Source organism: Etheostoma spectabile, unplaced genomic scaffold (assembly GCF_008692095.1).
Source record: "Etheostoma spectabile isolate EspeVRDwgs_2016 unplaced genomic scaffold, UIUC_Espe_1.0 scaffold00001142, whole genome shotgun sequence".
Taxonomy (NCBI): Eukaryota; Metazoa; Chordata; class Actinopteri; order Perciformes; family Percidae; genus Etheostoma; species Etheostoma spectabile.
In genome coordinates, this window is record NW_022602695.1 from 26654 (window position 1) to 50413 (window position 23760).

At 40.1% G+C, this 23760-nt stretch overlaps 5 non-coding genes across 5 annotated transcripts; all 5 read right to left on the bottom strand.

Annotated features, from left to right (window-relative positions):
• Positions 1-8454: 8454 nt before the first annotated feature.
• trnak-cuu (transfer RNA lysine (anticodon CUU)) lies at positions 8455-8527 on the bottom strand. The gene has a single exon. It is a non-coding gene; the product is annotated as a tRNA-Lys (tRNA).
• Positions 8528-10063: 1536 nt separating this feature from the next.
• On the bottom strand, positions 10064-10136 carry trnak-cuu (transfer RNA lysine (anticodon CUU)). The gene has a single exon. It is a non-coding gene; the product is annotated as a tRNA-Lys (tRNA).
• Positions 10137-16501: 6365 nt separating this feature from the next.
• trnak-cuu (transfer RNA lysine (anticodon CUU)) lies at positions 16502-16574 on the bottom strand. Its single transcript has one exon. It is a non-coding gene; the product is annotated as a tRNA-Lys (tRNA).
• Positions 16575-19721: 3147 nt separating this feature from the next.
• Positions 19722-19794, bottom strand: trnak-cuu (transfer RNA lysine (anticodon CUU)). The gene has a single exon. It is a non-coding gene; the product is annotated as a tRNA-Lys (tRNA).
• A 1537-nt stretch (positions 19795-21331) lies between these two features.
• trnak-cuu (transfer RNA lysine (anticodon CUU)) lies at positions 21332-21404 on the bottom strand. The gene has a single exon. It is a non-coding gene; the product is annotated as a tRNA-Lys (tRNA).
• Between the last annotated feature and the right edge of the window lie 2356 nt (positions 21405-23760).

The window sequence follows — 23760 nt, forward strand, 5'->3', positions numbered from 1 at the left end:
ATCTTCCACGGATTCATTAAGGTCAATTTTGGAGGGATGTTGGACTGTCCCCCCCGCTTTTCTGCTTTCGTGCCCCGTTCTGTGTTTCTCCCTAGCAGGTACCTGTGGCAAACAAGCATGTCACAATTGACATTCCAAAAATAAATAATACTATAAAATGAAAATATGGTCAAAACCTACTTCTGGATGAACTCCAGAGCCAGGGCTGCTCCCTTTGGATACTTTATATTCAGCACATAATACAGGCTGAACCTTTAGTTTACAGCAACTAGTGGACAGCCGATGATGTTATCTGGGACTTCATTTTTACATTCAATACACAGTAGGAGAAGATCATTCACTCTTATCACTTATTTACTCATTTAACCTGACCAGCAGTTACATCAATACTTATGCCTAGTTGTTTAAGTTGGAAAAATAATCATTTCTAAAACCTGTGTGTATTTATTAAATCATACTCATTAAACTTGTCAATTTAACCGTTTCTAACAATCAGTGTCGTAGCTTGAAATGCTGTGTTAAGTATTCTTGGGATTACAATGACCCAGTTCGCTGCGAGACGGCAACTAGCCGTCTGCCGTGACGTTATTCTAGTTTGCCGCCCCAGCTTGTTCGCGAGGCAGTAGCTAACCGTTAGCTAGTTTGCGAGACAGTAGCTATTTACAGCCTACTGTTAGCCGGTTAGCCTACTCAGCTAGCTGCCTCGATCGATGGTAAACTTTCTATTTACACTTTTATTCTTATATTACAAACAGTTGTCAAACAGGCGTTAAGAAAAAGGTTGAGACCCCAACAAGTAAAGATGGGCCGTTTTAGGTCATTACTGACCTGAAAGACAGGTGAAATAATAAGAGAGTTTGACACAGCAGCTTTCTTGTCTTCTCCCAAACGCATCTGAGAGCGAGCGGAGGTCCGTCCCCATTGGCAACGCAATGGTGCCCCATACGCAACGCAACTGCTTGTACTGGTACTTTCTACTCCTTATATTTTACAAAATTGGCTCGTTACTTTAGTTTTGTACAAGAGGTTGTTATGTCGGACAATAGCGCAGACACGCGCCTCAAACCGCGAGCGGGTGCGCGCACCACACGGAGAAAAAAGTGAGAGAAAAGAAAAAGAGACTAGCTGTCCGGAGGATAATCAGCTGAGATTGTATGTGTGCCTCTTTGAGAACTGTAAGTCATATAACTCATGGCATAGTTGAGGGGTCCTGTTCAGGAGCTGAAGACTCTGGAGGACCGTGGAGGGCAGTTTCCCCTTCACTAAAGCTGGGGCCAGCAGGGAATCGGCCAGGTCGGCGTCTTCTTCCTGCTTACGAGCCTGGGATCGAGTGATGACGTTAACAGTAAACACGACAGGATGACTTTTCAACACTTCATCCATATGTTGTCTGGTATCTGGGATTTCCACCACTTCGGGACTAGGCAGTACTTTATTCCCAGCTATAGCATTACCCATTATAGATTCAACCCTGGATATAGGAAATGAGCAGCGTGCAGCAACATCAAAGACGCCCAAAATTAACTGGACACGCACACGATGAAGTGGTGCGGGTACGTATCCCATTTCTATGCCACGGACTATTATACTTGCTTTATAGGAGGTCTTATTGCTGAGAGGCAAAAGATGTAAGAGGACGAAAGATGATCTGCAACAAGTCCTGTCAATGACACAAATCCATCAAAAATGAAAGGCTTAAAACATTCCTCAGGTTCTTCAGCAGGCCTAGCCAGTGTCACAAGGCCAGAAGGACCCACTTTCTTGATCAAACCAACACCTTTAAGACCAGCTGGGAGGAGGCCTCAAGGAAGACCCAGGACTAGGTGGAGGGACGTCCAGCTGAGAGGAGGCCTCGGGGAAGACACAGTACTAAGTGGAGGGATGTCCAGCTGGGAGGACGCCTCGGGGAAGACACGGTACTAAGTGGAGGGACGTCCAGCTGGGAGGAGGCCTCGGGGGAGACCAGACCCGGGGCCTCGACGGACCAGACCCGGGCGGCAGAAGCTGGCTCTGGGGACGTGGAACGTCACCTCTCTGTGGGGGAAGGAGCCGGAACTTGTGCGGGAGGTGAAGCGCTACCAGTTAGATCTGGTGGGGCTTACCTCTACGCACAGTCTCGGTTCTGGAACCTTACTCCTGGATAGGGGTTGGACTCTGTACTACTCCGGAGTTGCACAGGGTGTGAGGCGCCGGGCGGGTGTGGGGATACTCACAAGGATCTTGGAAGAGACGTCCAGCTGGGAGGAGGCCTCGGGGGAGACCCACGACTAGGTGGAGGGACGTCCAGCTGGGAGGAGGCCTCGGGGGAGACCCACGACTAGGTGGAGGGACGTCCAGCTGGGAGGAGGCCTCGGGGGAGACCCACGACTAGGTGGAGGGACGTCCAGCTGGGAGGAGGCCTCGGGGGAGACCCACGACTAGGTGGAGGGATGTCCAGCTGGGAGGAGGCCTCGGGGGAGACCCACGACTAGGTGGAGCAACTCCTAGTCCAGACCAGTTGGAAATAAGGCTGAGGATTGTCAATCACAATGTTAGGGAGGTCCCTTTGAGTTGCTGGATGCGGCACTGGAATTGAGGCCATCTTGGAAATGGAGGGAGCAAAAGCCGATTGGCCAGGAACAGTTGAAGGAACGGTAGAAGAGGGGAGGAAGGGGTGAAGGATGTATGTGCACCGGGGTTTTGTGAAGCCTGCAGACACATGGATGAAAAGGCAGAGATCGCCTGAGACATGACTGACAGAGGGAGCAGGCACATGGGGGACACAACCCAATCCCCGCCAGGGGGAGCTGGTGATGCGTGCCGTGGCTGTCGAGGCCCTGTGACGTCAGGCGGGACGCCGGGGAATGGGGGTAAGGACAGACCAGTTGTAAAGATGAAGGCTTACAATCAGTGGGTATGGTGTCCAAGTCTATCAGAAGCCCTTTCCAGTGATGGCTGAGCGTTACTGTGCACCCTCCAACTGAGCTTAAAGACGTAAGCAACCTAACTAAATGGTTAGTTAATATTAACATAGGTACAGGCTAATTACTGTTAAGGGAGGAACTGCTGGGGTCGGGTGCTCTGTCATAGGGGTGGCGGCAAAGGTCAGGGGCCTCGACGGACCAGACCCGGGCGGCAGAAGCTGGCTCTGGGGACGTGGAACGTCACCTCTCTGTGGGGGAAGGAGCCGGAACTTGTGCGGGAGGTGGAGCGCTACCAGTTAGATCTGGTGGGGCTTACCTCTACGCACAGTCTCGGTTCTGAAACCTTACTCCTGGATAGGGGTTGGACTCTGTACTACTCCGGAGTTGCCCAGGGTGTGAGCCGCTGGGCGGGTGTGGGGATACTCACAAGCCTCCGGCTGAGCACTGCTGCGTTGGAGTTTACCCCGGTGGACGAGAGGGTCGCCTCCCTATGCCTGCGGGTGATGGGGGGGGGGGGGGGGAACTCTGACTGTTGTTTGTGTGTATGCAGCAAACAAGAGTTCGGAGTACTCTGCCTTCTTGGAGACCTTGAATGGAGTCCTGTATGGGGCTCCAGTAGGGGACTCCGTAGTTCTGCCGGGGGACTTCAACGCACACATGGGCAATGATGGAGATACTTGGAGAGGCATGATTGGGAGGAACGGCCTCCCTGATCTGAACTAGAATGGTTGTCTGTTGTTGGACTTCTGTGCTAGTCATGGATTGTGCATCACAAACACCATGTTCGAACATAGGGAGGCTCATAAGTGTACTTAGTACCAGAGCACCCTAGGCCAAAGGTCAATGATCAATGTTATTATCGTTTCATCTGATCTGAGGCCGTATGTTTTGGACACTCGGGTGAAGAGAGGGGCAGAGCTGTCAACTGATCACCATCTGGTGGTGAGTTGGGTCAGGGGATGGGGGAGGACTCTGGACAGACCTGGTAAGCCCAAACGCGTAGTATGGGTAAATTGGTAAAGTCTGGAGGAGGCCCCTGTCCGACGGACTTTCAACTCACACCTCCGGCGGAGCTTTTCGTGCATCCCTGTGGAGACTGGGGGCATTGAACCTGAGTAGACAATGTTCAAAGTTTCCATTGCTGAAGCTGCGGCGGGGAGTTGTGGTCTAAGGGTCTTAGGTGCCTCAAGGGGCGGCAACCCACAAACACCCTGGTGGACACAGATGGTCAGGGAAGCTGTCCGACTGATGGAGTCTTTCCAGGATATGTTATCCCGGAGGACTCCATGGGCAGTTGCAAGGTACTGACAGAGAGGAGCTGGTGATGCGTGCTGTGGCTGTCAAGGCCCTGTGACGTCAGGCGTGACGCCGGGGAATGGGGGTAAGGACAGACCAGTTGTAAAGATGAAGGCTTACGATCAGTGGGTATGACGTCTAAGTCTATGAGAAGCCCTTTCCAGTGATGGCTGAGCGTTACTGTGCACCTCCAACTGAGCTTAAAGACGTAAGCAACCTAACTAAATGGCTAGTTAATATTAACATAGGTACAGGCTAATTACTGTTAAGGAAGGAACCGCTGGGGTCGGGTGCGCTGTCATAGGGGTGGCGGTGAAGGTCAGGGGCCTCGACGGACCAGACCCGGGCGGCAGAAGCTGGCTCTGGGGACGTGGAACGTCACCTCTCTGTGGGGGAAGGAGCCGGAACTTGTGCAGGAGGTGGAGCGCTACCAGTTAGATCTGGTGGGGCTTACCTCTACGCACAGTCTCGGTTCTGAAACCTTACTCCTGGATAGGGGTTGGACTCTGTCCTACTCCGGAGTTGCCCAGGGTGTGAGCCGCTGGGCGGGTGTGGGGATACTCACAAGCCCCCGGCTGAGCACCGCTGCGTTGGAGTTTACCCCGGTGGACGAGAGGGTCGCCTCCCTATGCCTGCGGGTGATGGGAGGGGGGGGGGGGGGGAACTCTGACTGTTGTTTGTGTGTATGCAGCAAACAAGAGTTCGGAGTACTCTGCCTTCTTGGAGACCTTGAATGGAGTCCTGTATGGGGCTCCAGTAGGGGCCTCCATAGTTCTGCTGGGGGACTTCAACGCACATGTGGGCAATGATGGAGATACTTGGAGAGGCGTGATTGGGAGGAACAGCCTCCCTGATCTGAACCAGAGTGGTTGTCTGTTGTTGGACTTCTGTGCTAGTCATGGATCGTCCATAACAAACACCATGTTCGTACATAGGGATGCTCATAAGTGTACTTAGTACCAGAGCAACCTAGGCCAAAGGTCAATGATCGATGTTATAATTGTTTCATCTGATCTGAAGCCATATGTTTTGGACACTCGGGTGAAGAGAGGGGCAGAGCTGTCAACTGATCACCGTTTGGTGGTGAGTTGGGTCAGGGGATGGGAGAGGACTCTGGACAGACCTGGTAAGCCCAAACACGTAGTGCGGGCAAATTGGTAAAGTCTGGAGGAGGCCCCTGTCCGACGGACTTTCAACTCACACCTGCGGCAGAGAATTTGTGCACCCCTGTGGAGGCTGAGGGCATTGAACCTGAGTGGACAATGTTCAAAGTTTCCATTGCTGAAGCTGCGGCGGGGAGCTGTGGTCTTAGGGTCTTAGGTGCCTCAAGGGGCGGCAACCCACAAACACCCTGGTGGACACCAGTGGTCAGGGAAGCCTTTTGACTGAAGGAGTCTTTCCGAGATATGTTATCCCGGGGGACTCCGGAGGCAGTTGCAAGTTATAGACGGGCCCGAAGGGCTGCAGCCTCTGCCGTGACAGAGGCAAAACAGCGGGTGTGGGAGAAGTTTGGAGAAGACATGGAGAAAAACTTTTGGTCGGCACCAAGGTGCTTCTGGAAAACCATTCGCCACCTTAGGAGGGGGATGCGGGGACTCATCCAAGCTGTATACAGTAACGATGAAACGTTGTTGACCTCAACTGGGGAGGTAATAGAGCGGTGGAAGGAGCACTTTGAAAAACTCCTAAATCCAGCTGACACGTCCTCTGTGGTGGAGGCAGAGCTGGAGGATGATGGGGGATTGTCGTCAATTTCCCTGGTGGAGGACGCTGAGGTAGTAAAACAACTCCACAGCATCAAAGCACCAGGGATTGATGAGATCTGTCCAGAAATGCTGAAAGCTCTGGGTGTGGAGGGGCTGTCTTGGTTGACACGCCTCTTCAACATTGCGTGGAAGTCTGGAACAGTGCCTAAGGAGTGGCCTCTCCCTTATTGAAGAGGTTTCCCTCATCCATAAAGGGGGACAAGAGGGTGTCTGCCAATTACAGGGGTATCACACTTCTCAGCCTCCCTTGTACAGTCTACTCCAAGGTCCTGGAGAGGATGGTACGGCCGATAGTTGAACCTCGGTTTGAGGAGGAACAATGCGGATTCCGCCCTGGTCGTGGAACAACGGATCAGATCTTTACTCTCGCAAGGATCCTGGAGGGAGCCTGGGAGTATGCCCAACCAGTCTACATGTGTTTTGTGGATCTGGAGAAGGCGTATGACCGGGTCCCCTAGGAGAAACTGTGGGAGGTGCTGCGGGAGTATGGGGTGAGGGGGTCCCTTCTCAGGGCCATCCAATCTCTGTATGACCAAAGCGAGAGCTGTGTCCAGGAACTCGGCAGTAAGTCAGACTTGTTCCAGGTGAGGGTTGGCCTCTGCCAAGGCTGCGCTTTGTCACCAATCCTGTTTGTAGTATTTATGGACAGGATGTCAAGGCGTAGTTGGGGCGGGGAGGGGTTGCAGTTTGGTGGGCTCAGGATCTCATTGCTGCTTTTTGCATATCATGTGGTCCTGATGGCATCATCGGTCTGTGACCTTCAGCACTCACTGGATTGGTTCGCAGCCGAGTGTGAAGCGGCTGGGATGAGGATCAGCGCCTCTAAATCTGAGCCCAAGGTTCTCAGCAGGAAACCGATGAAGTGCTTTCTTCAGGTAGGGAGTAAGTCCTTACCCCAAGTGAAGGCGTTTAAGGACCTCGGTGTCTTCGCGAGTGAGAGGACCATGGAGCGTAAGATTGGTCGGAGAATCGAACCAGCCGGTGTGGTATTACATTCTGTTTATTGCACTGTTGTGACGAAAAGGGAGCTGAGCTAGAAGGCAAAGCTCTCGATCTACCGGGCAATTTTTTTTCCTACCTTCACCTATGGTCATGAAGGCTGGGCCATGACCGAAAGAACGAGATCCAGGGTACAAGCGGCTGAAATGGGTTTCCTCAGGAGGGTGGCTGGCATCTCCCTTAGAGATAGGGTGAGAAACTCAGTCATCCGAGAGGAGCTTGGAGTAGAGCTGCTGCTCCTTCACGTCGAAAGGAGCCAGTTGAGGTAGTCCTGGCATCTGGTAAGGATGCCTCCTGGGCGCCTCCCTAGGGAGGTGTTCCAGGCACATCCAGCTGGGAGGAGGCCTTGGGGAAGACTCAGGACTAGATGGAGAGATTATATCTCCAACCTGGCCTGGGAACGCCTCGGGATCCCCCAGTCGGAGCTGGTTGATGTGGCTCAGGAAAGGGAAGTTTGGGGTCCCCTACCTAGAATATTAAACTGCCATTCTAGAATGTTAGGACAAAGTTCTCGAATGTTAAGCTGTATTTCTAGAATGTTAGGTTTAAGTTTTAGAAAGTTAAGCTGCCATTCTAGAATGTTAAGTTCCAATTCCAGAACAATAGGTTGAAGTTTTAGAATTCTTTTAAGTTGCGGTCCTAAAATGTTGCTTACAGTTCTAAAAGGTTACATTGTAGTTCTAGAATGGTAAGTTGCAGTTCTAGAATGTTAAGCTGCCATTCTAGAATGTTAAATTGCAATTCAAGAACAATAGGTTGAAGTTTTAAACATTTTATAAGTTGTGGTCCTAAACTGTTACTTACAGTTCTAAAAAGTTACATTTTAGTTCTAGAACGGTAAGCTGCAGTTTTATAATGTAAAGTGGCAATTCTAGAATGTTAAACTGCAGTTCTGGAATGTTAAGTTGCAGTTATAGAACAATAGGATGTAGTTTTAGAATTTTAAGAGTTATGGTCCTAAAATGTTACTTATAGTTCTGCAATGATATTTTGTTGTTGTAGGATGTTAGGTTTCAGTCCTACAAAGTTAATATGCAGTTGTAGAATATTAGGTTTAAGTTCAAGAATGTTAAGCTGCAGTTCTGGAACAATAGGTTGTAGTTTTAGAATTTTAAGAGTTGTAGTACTAAAATGTTACTTACAGTTCTACAATGTTATTTTGTAGTTCTCGAATGTTAGGTTTAATTTCTAGAATGTTAAGCGGTCGATCTAGAATGTTAGGTTCTAGAAAGTTAACTTTCAGTTCTGGAATGTTAAGTCTCAGTTCTGGAACAACAACAGGCATTGTCACCAGACTTTAGCATGATCTGAGGAACAGGATGTCAGCACATGCCATGATCGTAGAATGCAGGCACATTTTAGTCTGGTAAATAACAGGTATTTTTACACTGGGATGGAAGTGCTAATTTTGCAATCGTCAGCTGATCTTCCCCAATACAGCCACCTGATACTATGCAGAACTCACGGATTCCCACTCTCTAAAACACAACCGCCCAACGTGGGGCTCGAACCCACGACCCTGAGATTAAGAGTCTCATGCTCTACCGACTGAGCTAGCCAGGCACTTCTTAAGATTTAAGTTGCGGTTCTAAAATGTTACTTAAAATTTCTGAAATGTAACAGTTCCAGAATATTACTTGGCAGTTCTAGAATGTTAAGCTGCAGTTCCAGAAAGTTAGGTTAAAGTTCTAGAATGTCACTTGGCAATTCTAGAATGTTAGGCTGAAGTTCTAGAATGTTAAGGTGCCATTCTTGAATGTTAGCTCTAAGTTCTAGAATGTTAAGCTGCAGTTCTAGAATGTCACTTGGCAATTCTAGAATGTTAGGCTGAAGTTCTAGAATGTTAAGCTGCAGCTCTAGAATGTTAAGGTGCCATTCTTGAATGTTAAGCTGCAGTTCTAGAATGTTAAGCTGCAGTTCTAGAATGTTAAGTTTAAGTCCTAGAATGTTAAGCTGCAGTTCTAGAAAGTTAAGCTTCCATTCTAAAATGATAAGTTACAATTCAAGAACAATAGGTTGAAGTTTTAGAACTTTTATAATGTTAGGTTTAAGTTCTCGAATGTCAGTATGCAGTTCTTGAATGTTAGGTTGAAGTTCAAGAATGTTAATTCATTACACTTCTAAAAGGTTACATTGTAGTTCTAGAATGGTAAAATGCCGTTTTAGAACGTTAAGCTACCATTCTAGAATGTTAAGTTGCAATTCAAGAACAATAGGTTGAAGTTTTAAACATTTTATAAGTTGTGGTTCTAAAACGTTACTTACAGTTCTAAAAAGTTACATTTTAGTTCTAGAATGGTGAGATGTCATTTTACAAAGTCAAGCTGCCTTTCTAGAACGTTAAGTTGCAATTCAAGAACAATAGTTTGACATTTTACAAATTTTATAAGTTGTGGTCCTAAAATGTTACTTACAAATCTAAAAGGTTACAATGTAGTTTTACAATGGTAAGCTGCAGTTTTATAATGTAAAGTGGCAATTCTAGAATGTTAAACTGCAGTTCTGGAATGTTAAGTTGCAGTTATAGAACAATAGGATGTAGTTTTAGAATTTTAAGAGTTATGGTCCTAAAATGTTACTTATAGTTCTGCAATGATATTTTGTTGTTGTAGAATGTTAGGTTTCAGTCCTACAAAGTTAATATGCAGTTGTAGAATATTAGGTTTAAGTTCAAGAATGTTAAGCTGCAGTTCTAGAACAATAGGTTGTAGTTTTAGAATTTTAAGAGTTGTAGTACTAAAATGTTACTTACAGTTCTACAATGTTATTTTGTAGTTCTCGAATGTTAGGTTTAATTTCTAGAATGTTAAGCGGTCGATCTAGAATGTTAGGTTCTAGAAAGTTAACTTTCAGTTCTGGAATGTTAAGTCTCAGTTCTGGAACAACAACAGGCATTGTCACCAGACTTTAGTATGATCTGAGGAACAGGATGTCAGCACATGCCATGTTGTAGAATGCAGGCACATTTTAGTCTGGTAAATAACAGGTATTTTTACACTGGGATGGAAGTGCTAATTTTGCAATCGACAGCTGATCTTCCCCAATACAGCCACCTGATACTATGCAGAACTCACGGATTCCCACTCTCTAAAACACAACCACCCAACATGGGGCTCGAACCCACGACCCTGAGATTAAGAGTCTCATGCTCTACCGACTGAGCTAGCCAGGCACTTCTTAAGATTTAAGTTGCGGTTCTAAAATGTTACTTAAAATTTCTGAAATGTAAAAGTTCCAGAATATTACTTGGCAGTTCTAGAATGTTAAGCTGCAGTTCCAGAAAGTTAGGTTAAAGTTCTAGAATGTCACTTGGCAATTCTAGAATGTTAGGCTGAAGTTCTAGAATGTTAAGGTGCCATTCTTGAATGTTAGCTCTAAGTTCTAGAATGTTAAGCTGCAGTTCTAGAATGTCACTTGGCAATTCTAGAATGTTAGGCTGAAGTTCTAGAATGTTAAGCTGCAGCTCTAGAATGTTAAGGTGCCATTCTTGAATGTTAAGCTGCAGTTCTAGAATGTTAAGCTGCAGTTCTAGAATGTTAAGTTTAAGTCCTAGAATGTTAAGCTGCAGTTCTAGAAAGTTAAGCTTCCATTCTAAAATGATAAGTTACAATTCAAGAACAATAGGTTGAAGTTTTAGAACTTTTATAATGTTAGGTTTAAGTTCTCGAATGTCAGTATGCAGTTCTTGAATGTTAGGTTGAAGTTCAAGAATGTTAATTCATTACACTTCTAAAAGGTTACATTGTAGTTCTAGAATGGTAAAATGCCGTTTTAGAACGTTAAGCTACCATTCTAGAATGTTAAGTTGCAATTCAAGAACAATAGGTTGAAGTTTTAAACATTTTATAAGTTGTGGTTCTAAAACGTTACTTACAGTTCTAAAAAGTTACATTTTAGTTCTAGAATGGTGAGATGTCATTTTACAAAGTCAAGCTGCCTTTCTAGAACGTTAAGTTGCAATTCAAGAACAATAGTTTGACATTTTACAAATTTTATAAGTTGTGGTCCTAAAATGTTACTTACAAATCTAAAAGGTTACAATGTAGTTTTACAATGGTAAGCTGCAGTTTTATAATGTAAAGTGGCAATTCTAGAATGTTAAACTGCAGTTCTGGAATGTTAAGTTGCAGTTATAGAACAATAGGATGTAGTTTTAGAATTTTAAGAGTTATGGTCCTAAAATGTTACTTATAGTTCTGCAATGATATTTTGTTGTTGTAGAATGTTAGGTTTCAGTCCTACAAAGTTAATATGCAGTTGTAGAATATTAGGTTTAAGTTCAAGAATGTTAAGCTGCAGTTCTAGAACAATAGGTTGTAGTTTTAGAATTTTAAGAGTTGTAGTACTAAAATGTTACTTACAGTTCTACAATGTTATTTTGTAGTTCTCGAATGTTAGGTTTAATTTCTAGAATGTTAAGCGGTCGATCTAGAATGTTAGGTTCTAGAAAGTTAACTTTCAGTTCTGGAATGTTAAGTCTCAGTTCTGGAACAACAACAGGCATTGTCACCAGACTTTAGTATGATCTGAGGAACAGGATGTCAGCACATGCCATGATCGTAGAATGCAGGCACATTTTAGTCTGGTAAATAACAGGTATTTTTACACTGGGATGGAAGTGCTAATTTTGCAATCGACAGCTGATCTTCCCCAATACAGCCACCTGATACTATGCAGAACTCACGGATTCCCACTCTCTAAAACACAACCGCCCAACGTGGGGCTCGACCCCACGACCCTGAGATTAAGAGTCTTATGCTCTACCGACTGAGCTAGCCAGGCACTTCTTAAGATTTAAGTTGCGGTTCTAAAATGTTACTTAAAATTTCTGAAATGTAACAGTTCCAGAATATTACTTGGCAGTTCTAGAATGTTAAGCTGCAGTTCCAGAAAGTTAGGTTAAAGTTCTAGAATGTCACTTGGCAATTCTAGAATGTTAGGCTGAAGTTCTAGAATGTTAAGGTGCCATTCTTGAATGTTAGCTCTAAGTTCTAGAATGTTAAGCTGCAGTTCTAGAATGTCACTTGGCAATTCTAGAATGTTAGGCTGAAGTTCTAGAATGTTAAGCTGCAGCTCTAGAATGTTAAGGTGCCATTCTTGAATGTTAAGCTGCAGTTCTAGAATGTTAAGCTGCAGTTCTAGAATGTTAAGTTTAAGTCCTAGAATGTTAAGCTGCTTAACTAGAAAGTTAAGCTTCCATTCTAAAATGATAAGTTACAATTCAAGAACAATAGGTTGAAGTTTTAGAACTTTTATAATGTTAGGTTTAAGTTCTCGAATGTCAGTATGCAGTTCTTGAATGTTAGGTTGAAGTTCAAGAATGTTAATTCATTACACTTCTAAAAGGTTACATTGTAGTTCTAGAATGGTAAAATGCCGTTTTAGAACGTTAAGCTACCATTCTAGAATGTTAAGTTGCAATTCAAGAACAATAGGTTGAAGTTTTAAACATTTTATAAGTTGTGGTTCTAAAACGTTACTTACAGTTCTAAAAAGTTACATTTTAGTTCTAGAATGTAAGATGTCATTTTACAAAGTCAAGCTGCCTTTCTAGAACGTTAAGTTGCAATTCAAGAACAATAGTTTGACATTTTACAAATTTTATAAGTTGTGGTCCTAAAATGTTACTTACAAATCTAAAAGGTTACAATGTAGTTTTACAATGGTAAGCTGCAGTTTTATAATGTAAAGTGGCAATTCTAGAATGTTAAACTGCAGTTCTGGAATGTTAAGTTGCAGTTATAGAACAATAGGATGTAGTTTTAGAATTTTAAGAGTTATGGTCCTAAAATGTTACTTATAGTTCTGCAATGATATTTTGTTGTTGTAGAATGTTAGGTTTCAGTCCTACAAAGTTAATATGCAGTTGTAGAATATTAGGTTTAAGTTCAAGAATGTTAAGCTGCAGTTCTAGAACAATAGGTTGTAGTTTTAGAATTTTAAGAGTTGTAGTACTAAAATGTTACTTACAGTTCTACAATGTTATTTTGTAGTTCTCGAATGTTAGGTTTAATTTCTAGAATGTTAAGCGGTCGATCTAGAATGTTAGGTTCTAGAAAGTTAACTTTCAGTTCTGGAATGTTAAGTCTCAGTTCTGGAACAACAACAGGCATTGTCACCAGACTTTAGTATGATCTGAGGAACAGGATGTCAGCACATGCCATGATCGTAGAATGCAGGCACATTTTAGTCTGGTAAATAACAGGTATTTTTACACTGGGATGGAAGTGCTAATTTTGCAATCGACAGCTGATCTTCCCCAATACAGCCACCTGATACTATGCAGAACTCACGGATTCCCACTCTCTAAAACACAACCGCCCAACGTGGGGCTCGACCCACGACCCTGAGATTAAGAGTCTTATGCTCTACCGACTGAGCTAGCCAGGCACTTCTTAAGATTTAAGTTGCGGTTCTAAAATGTTACTTAAAATTTCTGAAATGTAACAGTTCCAGAATATTACTTGGCAGTTCTAGAATGTTAAGCTGCAGTTCCAGAAAGTTAGGTTAAAGTTCTAGAATGTCACTTGGCAATTCTAGAATGTTAGGCTGAAGTTCTAGAATGTTAAGGTGCCATTCTTGAATGTTAGCTCTAAGTTCTAGAATGTTAAGCTGCAGTTCTAGAATGTCACTTGGCAATTCTAGAATGTTAGGCTGAAGTTCTAGAATGTTAAGCTGCAGCTCTAGAATGTTAAGGTGCCATTCTTGAATGTTAAGCTGCAGTTCTAGAATGTTAAGCTGCAGTTCTAGAATGTTAAGTTTAAGTCCTAGAATGTTAAGCTGCTTAACTAGAAAGTTAAGCTTCCATTCTAAAATGATAAGTTACAATTCAAGAACAATAGGTTGAAGTTTTAGAACTTTTATAATGTTAGGTTTAAGTTCTCGAATGTCAGTATGCAGTTCTTGAATGTTAGGTTGAAGTTCAAGAATGTTAATTCATTACACTTCTAAAAGGTTACATTGTAGTTCTAGAATGGTAAAATGCCGTTTTAGAACGTTAAGCTACCATTCTAGAATGTTAAGTTGCAATTCAAGAACAATAGGTTGAAGTTTTAAACATTTTATAAGTTGTGGTTCTAAAACGTTACTTACAGTTCTAAAAAGTTACATTTTAGTTCTAGAATGGTGAGATGTCATTTTACAAAGTCAAGCTGCCTTTCTAGAACGTTAAGTTGCAATTCAAGAACAATAGTTTGACATTTTACAAATTTTATAAGTTGTGGTCCTAAAATGTTACTTACAAATCTAAAAGGTTACAATGTAGTTTTACAATGGTAAGCTGCAGTTTTATAATGTAAAGTGGCAATTCTAGAATGTTAAACTGCAGTTCTGGAATGTTAAGTTGCAGTTATAGAACAATAGGATGTAGTTTTAGAATTTTAAGAGTTATGGTCCTAAAATGTTACTTATAGTTCTGCAATGATATTTTGTTGTTGTAGAATGTTAGGTTTCAGTCCTACAAAGTTAATATGCAGTTGTAGAATATTAGGTTTAAGTTCAAGAATGTTAAGCTGCAGTTCTAGAACAATAGGTTGTAGTTTTAGAATTTTAAGAGTTGTAGTACTAAAATGTTACTTACAGTTCTACAATGTTATTTTGTAGTTCTCGAATGTTAGGTTTAATTTCTAGAATGTTAAGCGGTCGATCTAGAATGTTAGGTTCTAGAAAGTTAACTTTCAGTTCTGGAATGTTAAGTCTCAGTTCTGGAACAACAACAGGCATTGTCACCAGACTTTAGTATGATCTGAGGAACAGGATGTCAGCACATGCCATGATCGTAGAATGCAGGCACATTTTAGTCTGGTAAATAACAGGTATTTTTACACTGGGATGGAAGTGCTAATTTTGCAATCGACAGCTGATCTTCCCCAATACAGCCACCTGATACTATGCAGAACTCACGGATTCCCACTCTCTAAAACACAACCGCCCAACGTGGGGCTCGACCCCACGACCCTGAGATTAAGAGTCTTATGCTCTACCGACTGAGCTAGCCAGGCACTTCTTAAGATTTAAGTTGCGGTTCTAAAATGTTACTTAAAATTTCTGAAATGTAACAGTTCCAGAATATTACTTGGCAGTTCTAGAATGTTAAGCTGCAGTTCCAGAAAGTTAGGTTAAAGTTCTAGAATGTCACTTGGCAATTCTAGAATGTTAGGCTGAAGTTCTAGAATGTTAAGGTGCCATTCTTGAATGTTAGCTCTAAGTTCTAGAATGTTAAGCTGCAGTTCTAGAATGTCACTTGGCAATTCTAGAATGTTAGGCTGAAGTTCTAGAATGTTAAGCTGCAGCTCTAGAATGTTAAGGTGCCATTCTTGAATGTTAAGCTGCAGTTCTAGAATGTTAAGCTGCAGTTCTAGAATGTTAAGTTTAAGTCCTAGAATGTTAAGCTGCTTAACTAGAAAGTTAAGCTTCCATTCTAAAATGATAAGTTACAATTCAAGAACAATAGGTTGAAGTTTTAGAACTTTTATAATGTTAGGTTTAAGTTCTCGAATGTCAGTATGCAGTTCTTGAATGTTAGGTTGAAGTTCAAGAATGTTAATTCATTACACTTCTAAAAGGTTACATTGTAGTTCTAGAATGGTAAAATGCCGTTTTAGAACGTTAAGCTACCATTCTAGAATGTTAAGTTGCAATTCAAGAACAATAGGTTGAAGTTTTAAACATTTTATAAGTTGTGGTTCTAAAACGTTACTTACAGTTCTAAAAAGTTACATTTTAGTTCTAGAATTGTAAGATGTCATTTTACAAAGTCAAGCTGCCTTTCTAGAACGTTAAGTTGCAATTCAAGAACAATAGTTTGACATTTTACAAATTTTATAAGTTGTGGTCCTAAAATGTTACTTACAAATCTAAAAGGTTACAATGTAGTTTTACAATGGTAAGCTGCAGTTTTATAATGTAAAGTGGCAATTCTAGAATGTTAAACTGCAGTTCTGGAATGTTAAGTTGCAGTTATAGAACAATAGGATGTAGTTTTAGAATTTTAAGAGTTATGGTCCTAAAATGTTACTTATAGTTCTGCAATGATATTTTGTTGTTGTAGAATGTTAGGTTTCAGTCCTACAAAGTTAATATGCAGTTGTAGAATATTAGGTTTAAGTTCAAGAATGTTAAGCTGCAGTTCTAGAACAATAGGTTGTAGTTTTAGAATTTTAAGAGTTGTAGTACTAAAATGTTACTTACAGTTCTACAATGTTATTTTGTAGTTCTCGAATGTTAGGTTTAATTTCTAGAATGTTAAGCGGTCGATCTAGAATGTTAGGTTCTAGAAAGTTAACTTTCAGTTCTGGAATGTTAAGTCTCAGTTCTGGAACAACAACAGGCATTGTCACCAGACTTTAGTATGATCTGAGGAACAGGATGTCAGCACATGCCATGATCGTAGAATGCAGGCACATTTTAGTCTGGTAAATAACAGGTATTTTTACACTGGGATGGAAGTGCTAATTTTGCAATCGACAGCTGATCTTCCCCAATACAGCCACCTGATACTATGCAGAACTCACGGATTCCCACTCTCTAAAACACAACCGCCCAACGTGGGGCTCGAACCCACGACCCTGAGATTAAGAGTCTTATGCTCTACCGACTGAGCTAGCCAGGCACTTCTTAAGATTTAAGTTGCGGTTCTAAAATGTTACTTAAAATTTCTGAAATGTAACAGTTCCAGAATATTACTTGGCAGTTCTAGAATGTTAAGCTGCAGTTCCAGAAAGTTAGGTTAAAGTTCTAGAATGTCACTTGGCAATTCTAGAATGTTAGGCTGAAGTTCTAGAATGTTAAGGTGCCATTCTTGAATGTTAGCTCTAAGTTCTAGAATGTTAAGCTGCAGTTCTAGAATGTCACTTGGCAATTCTAGAATGTTAGGCTGAAGTTCTAGAATGTTAAGCTGCAGCTCTAGAATGTTAAGGTGCCATTCTTGAATGTTAAGCTGCAGTTCTAGAATGTTAAGCTGCAGTTCTAGAATGTTAAGTTTAAGTCCTAGAATGTTAAGCTGCTTAACTAGAAAGTTAAGCTTCCATTCTAAAATGATAAGTTACAATTCAAGAACAATAGGTTGAAGTTTTAGAACTTTTATAATGTTAGGTTTAAGTTCTCGAATGTCAGTATGCAGTTCTTGAATGTTAGGTTGAAGTTCAAGAATGTTAATTCATTACACTTCTAAAAGGTTACATTGTAGTTCTAGAATGGTAAAATGCCGTTTTAGAACGTTAAGCTACCATTCTAGAATGTTAAGTTGCAATTCAAGAACAATAGGTTGAAGTTTTAAACATTTTATAAGTTGTGGTTCTAAAACGTTACTTACAGTTCTAAAAAGTTACATTTTAGTTCTAGAATGGTGAGATGTCATTTTACAAAGTCAAGCTGCCTTTCTAGAACGTTAAGTTGCAATTCAAGAACAATAGTTTGACATTTTACAAATTTTATAAGTTGTGGTCCTAAAATGTTACTTACAAATCTAAAAGGTTACAATGTAGTTTTACAATGGTAAGCTGCAGTTTTATAATGTAAAGTGGCAATTCTAGAATGTTAAACTGCAGTTCTGGAATGTTAAGTTGCAGTTATAGAACAATAGGATGTAGTTTTAGAATTTTAAGAGTTATGGTCCTAAAATGTTACTTATAGTTCTGCAATGATATTTTGTTGTTGTAGAATGTTAGGTTTCAGTCCTACAAAGTTAATATGCAGTTGTAGAATATTAGGTTTAAGTTCAAGAATGTTAAGCTGCAGTTCTAGAACAATAGGTTGTAGTTTTAGAATTTTAAGAGTTGTAGTACTAAAATGTTACTTACAGTTCTACAATGTTATTTTGTAGTTCTCGAATGTTAGGTTTAATTTCTAGAATGTTAAGCGGTCGATCTAGAATGTTAGGTTCTAGAAAGTTAACTTTCAGTTCTGGAATGTTAAGTCTCAGTTCTGGAACAACAACAGGCATTGTCACCAGACTTTAGTATGATCTGAGGAACAGGATGTCAGCACATGCCATGATCGTAGAATGCAGGCACATTTTAGTCTGGTAAATAACAGGTATTTTTACACTGGGATGGAAGTGCTAATTTTGCAATCGACAGCTGATCTTCCCCAATACAGCCACCTGATACTATGCAGAACTCACGGATTCCCACTCTCTAAAACACAACCGCCCAACGTGGGGCTCGACCCCACGACCCTGAGATTAAGAGTCTTATGCTCTACCGACTGAGCTAGCCAGGCACTTCTTAAGATTTAAGTTGCGGTTCTAAAATGTTACTTAAAATTTCTGAAATGTAACAGTTCCAGAATATTACTTGGCAGTTCTAGAATGTTAAGCTGCAGTTCCAGAAAGTTAGGTTAAAGTTCTAGAATGTCACTTGGCAATTCTAGAATGTTAGGCTGAAGTTCTAGAATGTTAAGGTGCCATTCTTGAATGTTAGCTCTAAGTTCTAGAATGTTAAGCTGCAGTTCTAGAATGTCACTTGGCAATTCTAGAATGTTAGGCTGAAGTTCTAGAATGTTAAGCTGCAGCTCTAGAATGTTAAGGTGCCATTCTTGAATGTTAAGCTGCAGTTCTAGAATGTTAAGCTGCAGTTCTAGAATGTTAAGTTTAAGTCCTAGAATGTTAAGCTGCTTAACTAGAAAGTTAAGCTTCCATTCTAAAATGATAAGTTACAATTCAAGAACAATAGGTTGAAGTTTTAGAACTTTTATAATGTTAGGTTTAAGTTCTCGAATGTCAGTATGCAGTTCTTGAATGTTAGGTTGAAGTTCAAGAATGTTAATTCATTACACTTCTAAAAGGTTACATTGTAGTTCTAGAATGGTAAAATGCCGTTTTAGAACGTTAAGCTACCATTCTAGAATGTTAAGTTGCAATTCAAGAACAATAGGTTGAAGTTTTAAACATTTTATAAGTTGTGGTTCTAAAACGTTACTTACAGTTCTAAAAAGTTACATTTTAGTTCTAGAATGGTGAGATGTCATTTTACAAAGTCAAGCTGCCTTTCTAGAACGTTAAGTTGCAATTCAAGAACAATAGTTTGACATTTTACAAATTTTATAAGTTGTGGTCCTAAAATGTTACTTACAAATCTAAAAGGTTACAATGTAGTTTTACAATGGTAAGCTGCAGTTTTATAATGTAAAGTGGCAATTCTAGAATGTTAAACTGCAGTTCTGGAATGTTAAGTTGCAGTTATAGAACAATAGGATGTAGTTTTAGAATTTTAAGAGTTATGGTCCTAAAATGTTACTTATAGTTCTGCAATGATATTTTGTTGTTGTAGAATGTTAGGTTTCAGTCCTACAAAGTTAATATGCAGTTGTAGAATATTAGGTTTAAGTTCAAGAATGTTAAGCTGCAGTTCTAGAACAATAGGTTGTAGTTTTAGAATTTTAAGAGTTGTAGTACTAAAATGTTACTTACAGTTCTACAATGTTATTTTGTAGTTCTCGAATGTTAGGTTTAATTTCTAGAATGTTAAGCGGTCGATCTAGAATGTTAGGTTCTAGAAAGTTAACTTTCAGTTCTGGAATGTTAAGTCTCAGTTCTGGAACAACAACAGGCATTGTCACCAGACTTTAGTATGATCTGAGGAACAGGATGTCAGCACATGCCATGATCGTAGAATGCAGGCACATTTTAGTCTGGTAAATAACAGGTATTTTTACACTGGGATGGAAGTGCTAATTTTGCAATCGACAGCTGATCTTCCCCAATACAGCCACCTGATACTATGCAGAACTCACGGATTCCCACTCTCTAAAACACAACCGCCCAACGTGGGGCTCGAACCCACGACCCTGAGATTAAGAGTCTTATGCTCTACCGACTGAGCTAGCCAGGCACTTCTTAAGATTTAAGTTGCGGTTCTAAAATGTTACTTAAAATTTCTGAAATGTAACAGTTCCAGAATATTACTTGGCAGTTCTAGAATGTTAAGCTGCAGTTCCAGAAAGTTAGGTTAAAGTTCTAGAATGTCACTTGGCAATTCTAGAATGTTAGGCTGAAGTTCTAGAATGTTAAGGTGCCATTCTTGAATGTTAGCTCTAAGTTCTAGAATGTTAAGCTGCAGTTCTAGAATGTCACTTGGCAATTCTAGAATGTTAGGCTGAAGTTCTAGAATGTTAAGCTGCAGCTCTAGAATGTTAAGGTGCCATTCTTGAATGTTAAGCTGCAGTTCTAGAATGTTAAGCTGCAGTTCTAGAATGTTAAGTTTAAGTCCTAGAATGTTAAGCTGCTTAACTAGAAAGTTAAGCTTCCATTCTAAAATGATAAGTTACAATTCAAGAACAATAGGTTGAAGTTTTAGAACTTTTATAATGTTAGGTTTAAGTTCTCGAATGTCAGTATGCAGTTCTTGAATGTTAGGTTGAAGTTCAAGAATGTTAATTCATTACACTTCTAAAAGGTTACATTGTAGTTCTAGAATGGTAAAATGCCGTTTTAGAACGTTAAGCTACCATTCTAGAATGTTAAGTTGCAATTCAAGAACAATAGGTTGAAGTTTTAAACATTTTATAAGTTGTGGTTCTAAAACGTTACTTACAGTTCTAAAAAGTTACATTTTAGTTCTAGAATTGTAAGATGTCATTTTACAAAGTCAAGCTGCCTTTCTAGAACGTTAAGTTGCAATTCAAGAACAATAGTTTGACATTTTACAAATTTTATAAGTTGTGGTCCTAAAATGTTACTTACAAATCTAAAAGGTTACAATGTAGTTTTACAATGGTAAGCTGCAGTTTTATAATGTAAAGTGGCAATTCTAGAATGTTAAACTGCAGTTCTGGAATGTTAAGTTGCAGTTATAGAACAATAGGATGTAGTTTTAGAATTTTAAGAGTTATGGTCCTAAAATGTTACTTATAGTTCTGCAATGATATTTTGTTGTTGTAGAATGTTAGGTTTCAGTCCTACAAAGTTAATATGCAGTTGTAGAATATTAGGTTTAAGTTCAAGAATGTTAAGCTGCAGTTCTAGAACAATAGGTTGTAGTTTTAGAATTTTAAGAGTTGTAGTACTAAAATGTTACTTACAGTTCTACAATGTTATTTTGTAGTTCTCGAATGTTAGGTTTAATTTCTAGAATGTTAAGCGGTCGATCTAGAATGTTAGGTTCTAGAAAGTTAACTTTCAGTTCTGGAATGTTAAGTCTCAGTTCTGGAACAACAACAGGCATTGTCACCAGACTTTAGTATGATCTGAGGAACAGGATGTCAGCACATGCCATGATCGTAGAATGCAGGCACATTTTAGTCTGGTAAATAACAGGTATTTTTACACTGGGATGGAAGTGCTAATTTTGCAATCGACAGCTGATCTTCCCCAATACAGCCACCTGATACTATGCAGAACTCACGGATTCCCACTCTCTAAAACACAACCGCCCAACGTGGGGCTCGAACCCACGACCCTGAGATTAAGAGTCTTATGCTCTACCGACTGAGCTAGCCAGGCACTTCTTAAGATTTAAGTTGCGGTTCTAAAATGTTACTTAAAATTTCTGAAATGTAACAGTTCCAGAATATTACTTGGCAGTTCTAGAATGTTAAGCTGCAGTTCCAGAAAGTTAGGTTAAAGTTCTAGAATGTCACTTGGCAATTCTAGAATGTTAGGCTGAAGTTCTAGAATGTTAAGGTGCCATTCTTGAATGTTAGCTCTAAGTTCTAGAATGTTAAGCTGCAGTTCTAGAATGTCACTTGGCAATTCTAGAATGTTAGGCTGAAGTTCTAGAATGTTAAGCTGCAGCTCTAGAATGTTAAGGTGCCATTCTTGAATGTTAAGCTGCAGTTCTAGAATGTTAAGCTGCAGTTCTAGAATGTTAAGTTTAAGTCCTAGAATGTTAAGCTGCTTAACTAGAAAGTTAAGCTTCCATTCTAAAATGATAAGTTACAATTCAAGAACAATAGGTTGAAGTTTTAGAACTTTTATAATGTTAGGTTTAAGTTCTCGAATGTCAGTATGCAGTTCTTGAATGTTAGGTTGAAGTTCAAGAATGTTAATTCATTACACTTCTAAAAGGTTACATTGTAGTTCTAGAATGGTAAAATGCCGTTTTAGAACGTTAAGCTACCATTCTAGAATGTTAAGTTGCAATTCAAGAACAATAGGTTGAAGTTTTAAACATTTTATAAGTTGTGGTTCTAAAACGTTACTTACAGTTCTAAAAAGTTACATTTTAGTTCTAGAATGGTGAGATGTCATTTTACAAAGTCAAGCTGCCTTTCTAGAACGTTAAGTTGCAATTCAAGAACAATAGTTTGACATTTTACAAATTTTATAAGTTGTGGTCCTAAAATGTTACTTACAAATCTAAAAGGTTACAATGTAGTTTTACAATGGTAAGCTGCAGTTTTATAATGTAAAGTGGCAATTCTAGAATGTTAAACTGCAGTTCTGGAATGTTAAGTTGCAGTTATAGAACAATAGGATGTAGTTTTAGAATTTTAAGAGTTATGGTCCTAAAATGTTACTTATAGTTCTGCAATGATATTTTGTTGTTGTAGAATGTTAGGTTTCAGTCCTACAAAGTTAATATGCAGTTGTAGAATATTAGGTTTAAGTTCAAGAATGTTAAGCTGCAGTTCTAGAACAATAGGTTGTAGTTTTAGAATTTTAAGAGTTGTAGTACTAAAATGTTACTTACAGTTCTACAATGTTATTTTGTAGTTCTCGAATGTTAGGTTTAATTTCTAGAATGTTAAGCGGTCGATCTAGAATGTTAGGTTCTAGAAAGTTAACTTTCAGTTCTGGAATGTTAAGTCTCAGTTCTGGAACAACAACAGGCATTGTCACCAGACTTTAGTATGATCTGAGGAACAGGATGTCAGCACATGCCATGATCGTAGAATGCAGGCACATTTTAGTCTGGTAAATAACAGGTATTTTTACACTGGGATGGAAGTGCTAATTTTGCAATCGACAGCTGATCTTCCCCAATACAGCCACCTGATACTATGCAGAACTCACGGATTCCCACTCTCTAAAACACAACCGCCCAACGTGGGGCTCGACCCCACGACCCTGAGATTAAGAGTCTTATGCTCTACCGACTGAGCTAGCCAGGCACTTCTTAAGATTTAAGTTGCGGTTCTAAAATGTTACTTAAAATTTCTGAAATGTAACAGTTCCAGAATATTACTTGGCAGTTCTAGAATGTTAAGCTGCAGTTCCAGAAAGTTAGGTTAAAGTTCTAGAATGTCACTTGGCAATTCTAGAATGTTAGGCTGAAGTTCTAGAATGTTAAGGTGCCATTCTTGAATGTTAGCTCTAAGTTCTAGAATGTTAAGCTGCAGTTCTAGAATGTCACTTGGCAATTCTAGAATGTTAGGCTGAAGTTCTAGAATGTTAAGCTGCAGCTCTAGAATGTTAAGGTGCCATTCTTGAATGTTAAGCTGCAGTTCTAGAATGTTAAGCTGCAGTTCTAGAATGTTAAGTTTAAGTCCTAGAATGTTAAGCTGCTTAACTAGAAAGTTAAGCTTCCATTCTAAAATGATAAGTTACAATTCAAGAACAATAGGTTGAAGTTTTAGAACTTTTATAATGTTAGGTTTAAGTTCTCGAATGTCAGTATGCAGTTCTTGAATGTTAGGTTGAAGTTCAAGAATGTTAATTCATTACACTTCTAAAAGGTTACATTGTAGTTCTAGAATGGTAAAATGCCGTTTTAGAACGTTAAGCTACCATTCTAGAATGTTAAGTTGCAATTCAAGAACAATAGGTTGAAGTTTTAAACATTTTATAAGTTGTGGTTCTAAAACGTTACTTACAGTTCTAAAAAGTTACATTTTAGTTCTAGAATGGTGAGATGTCA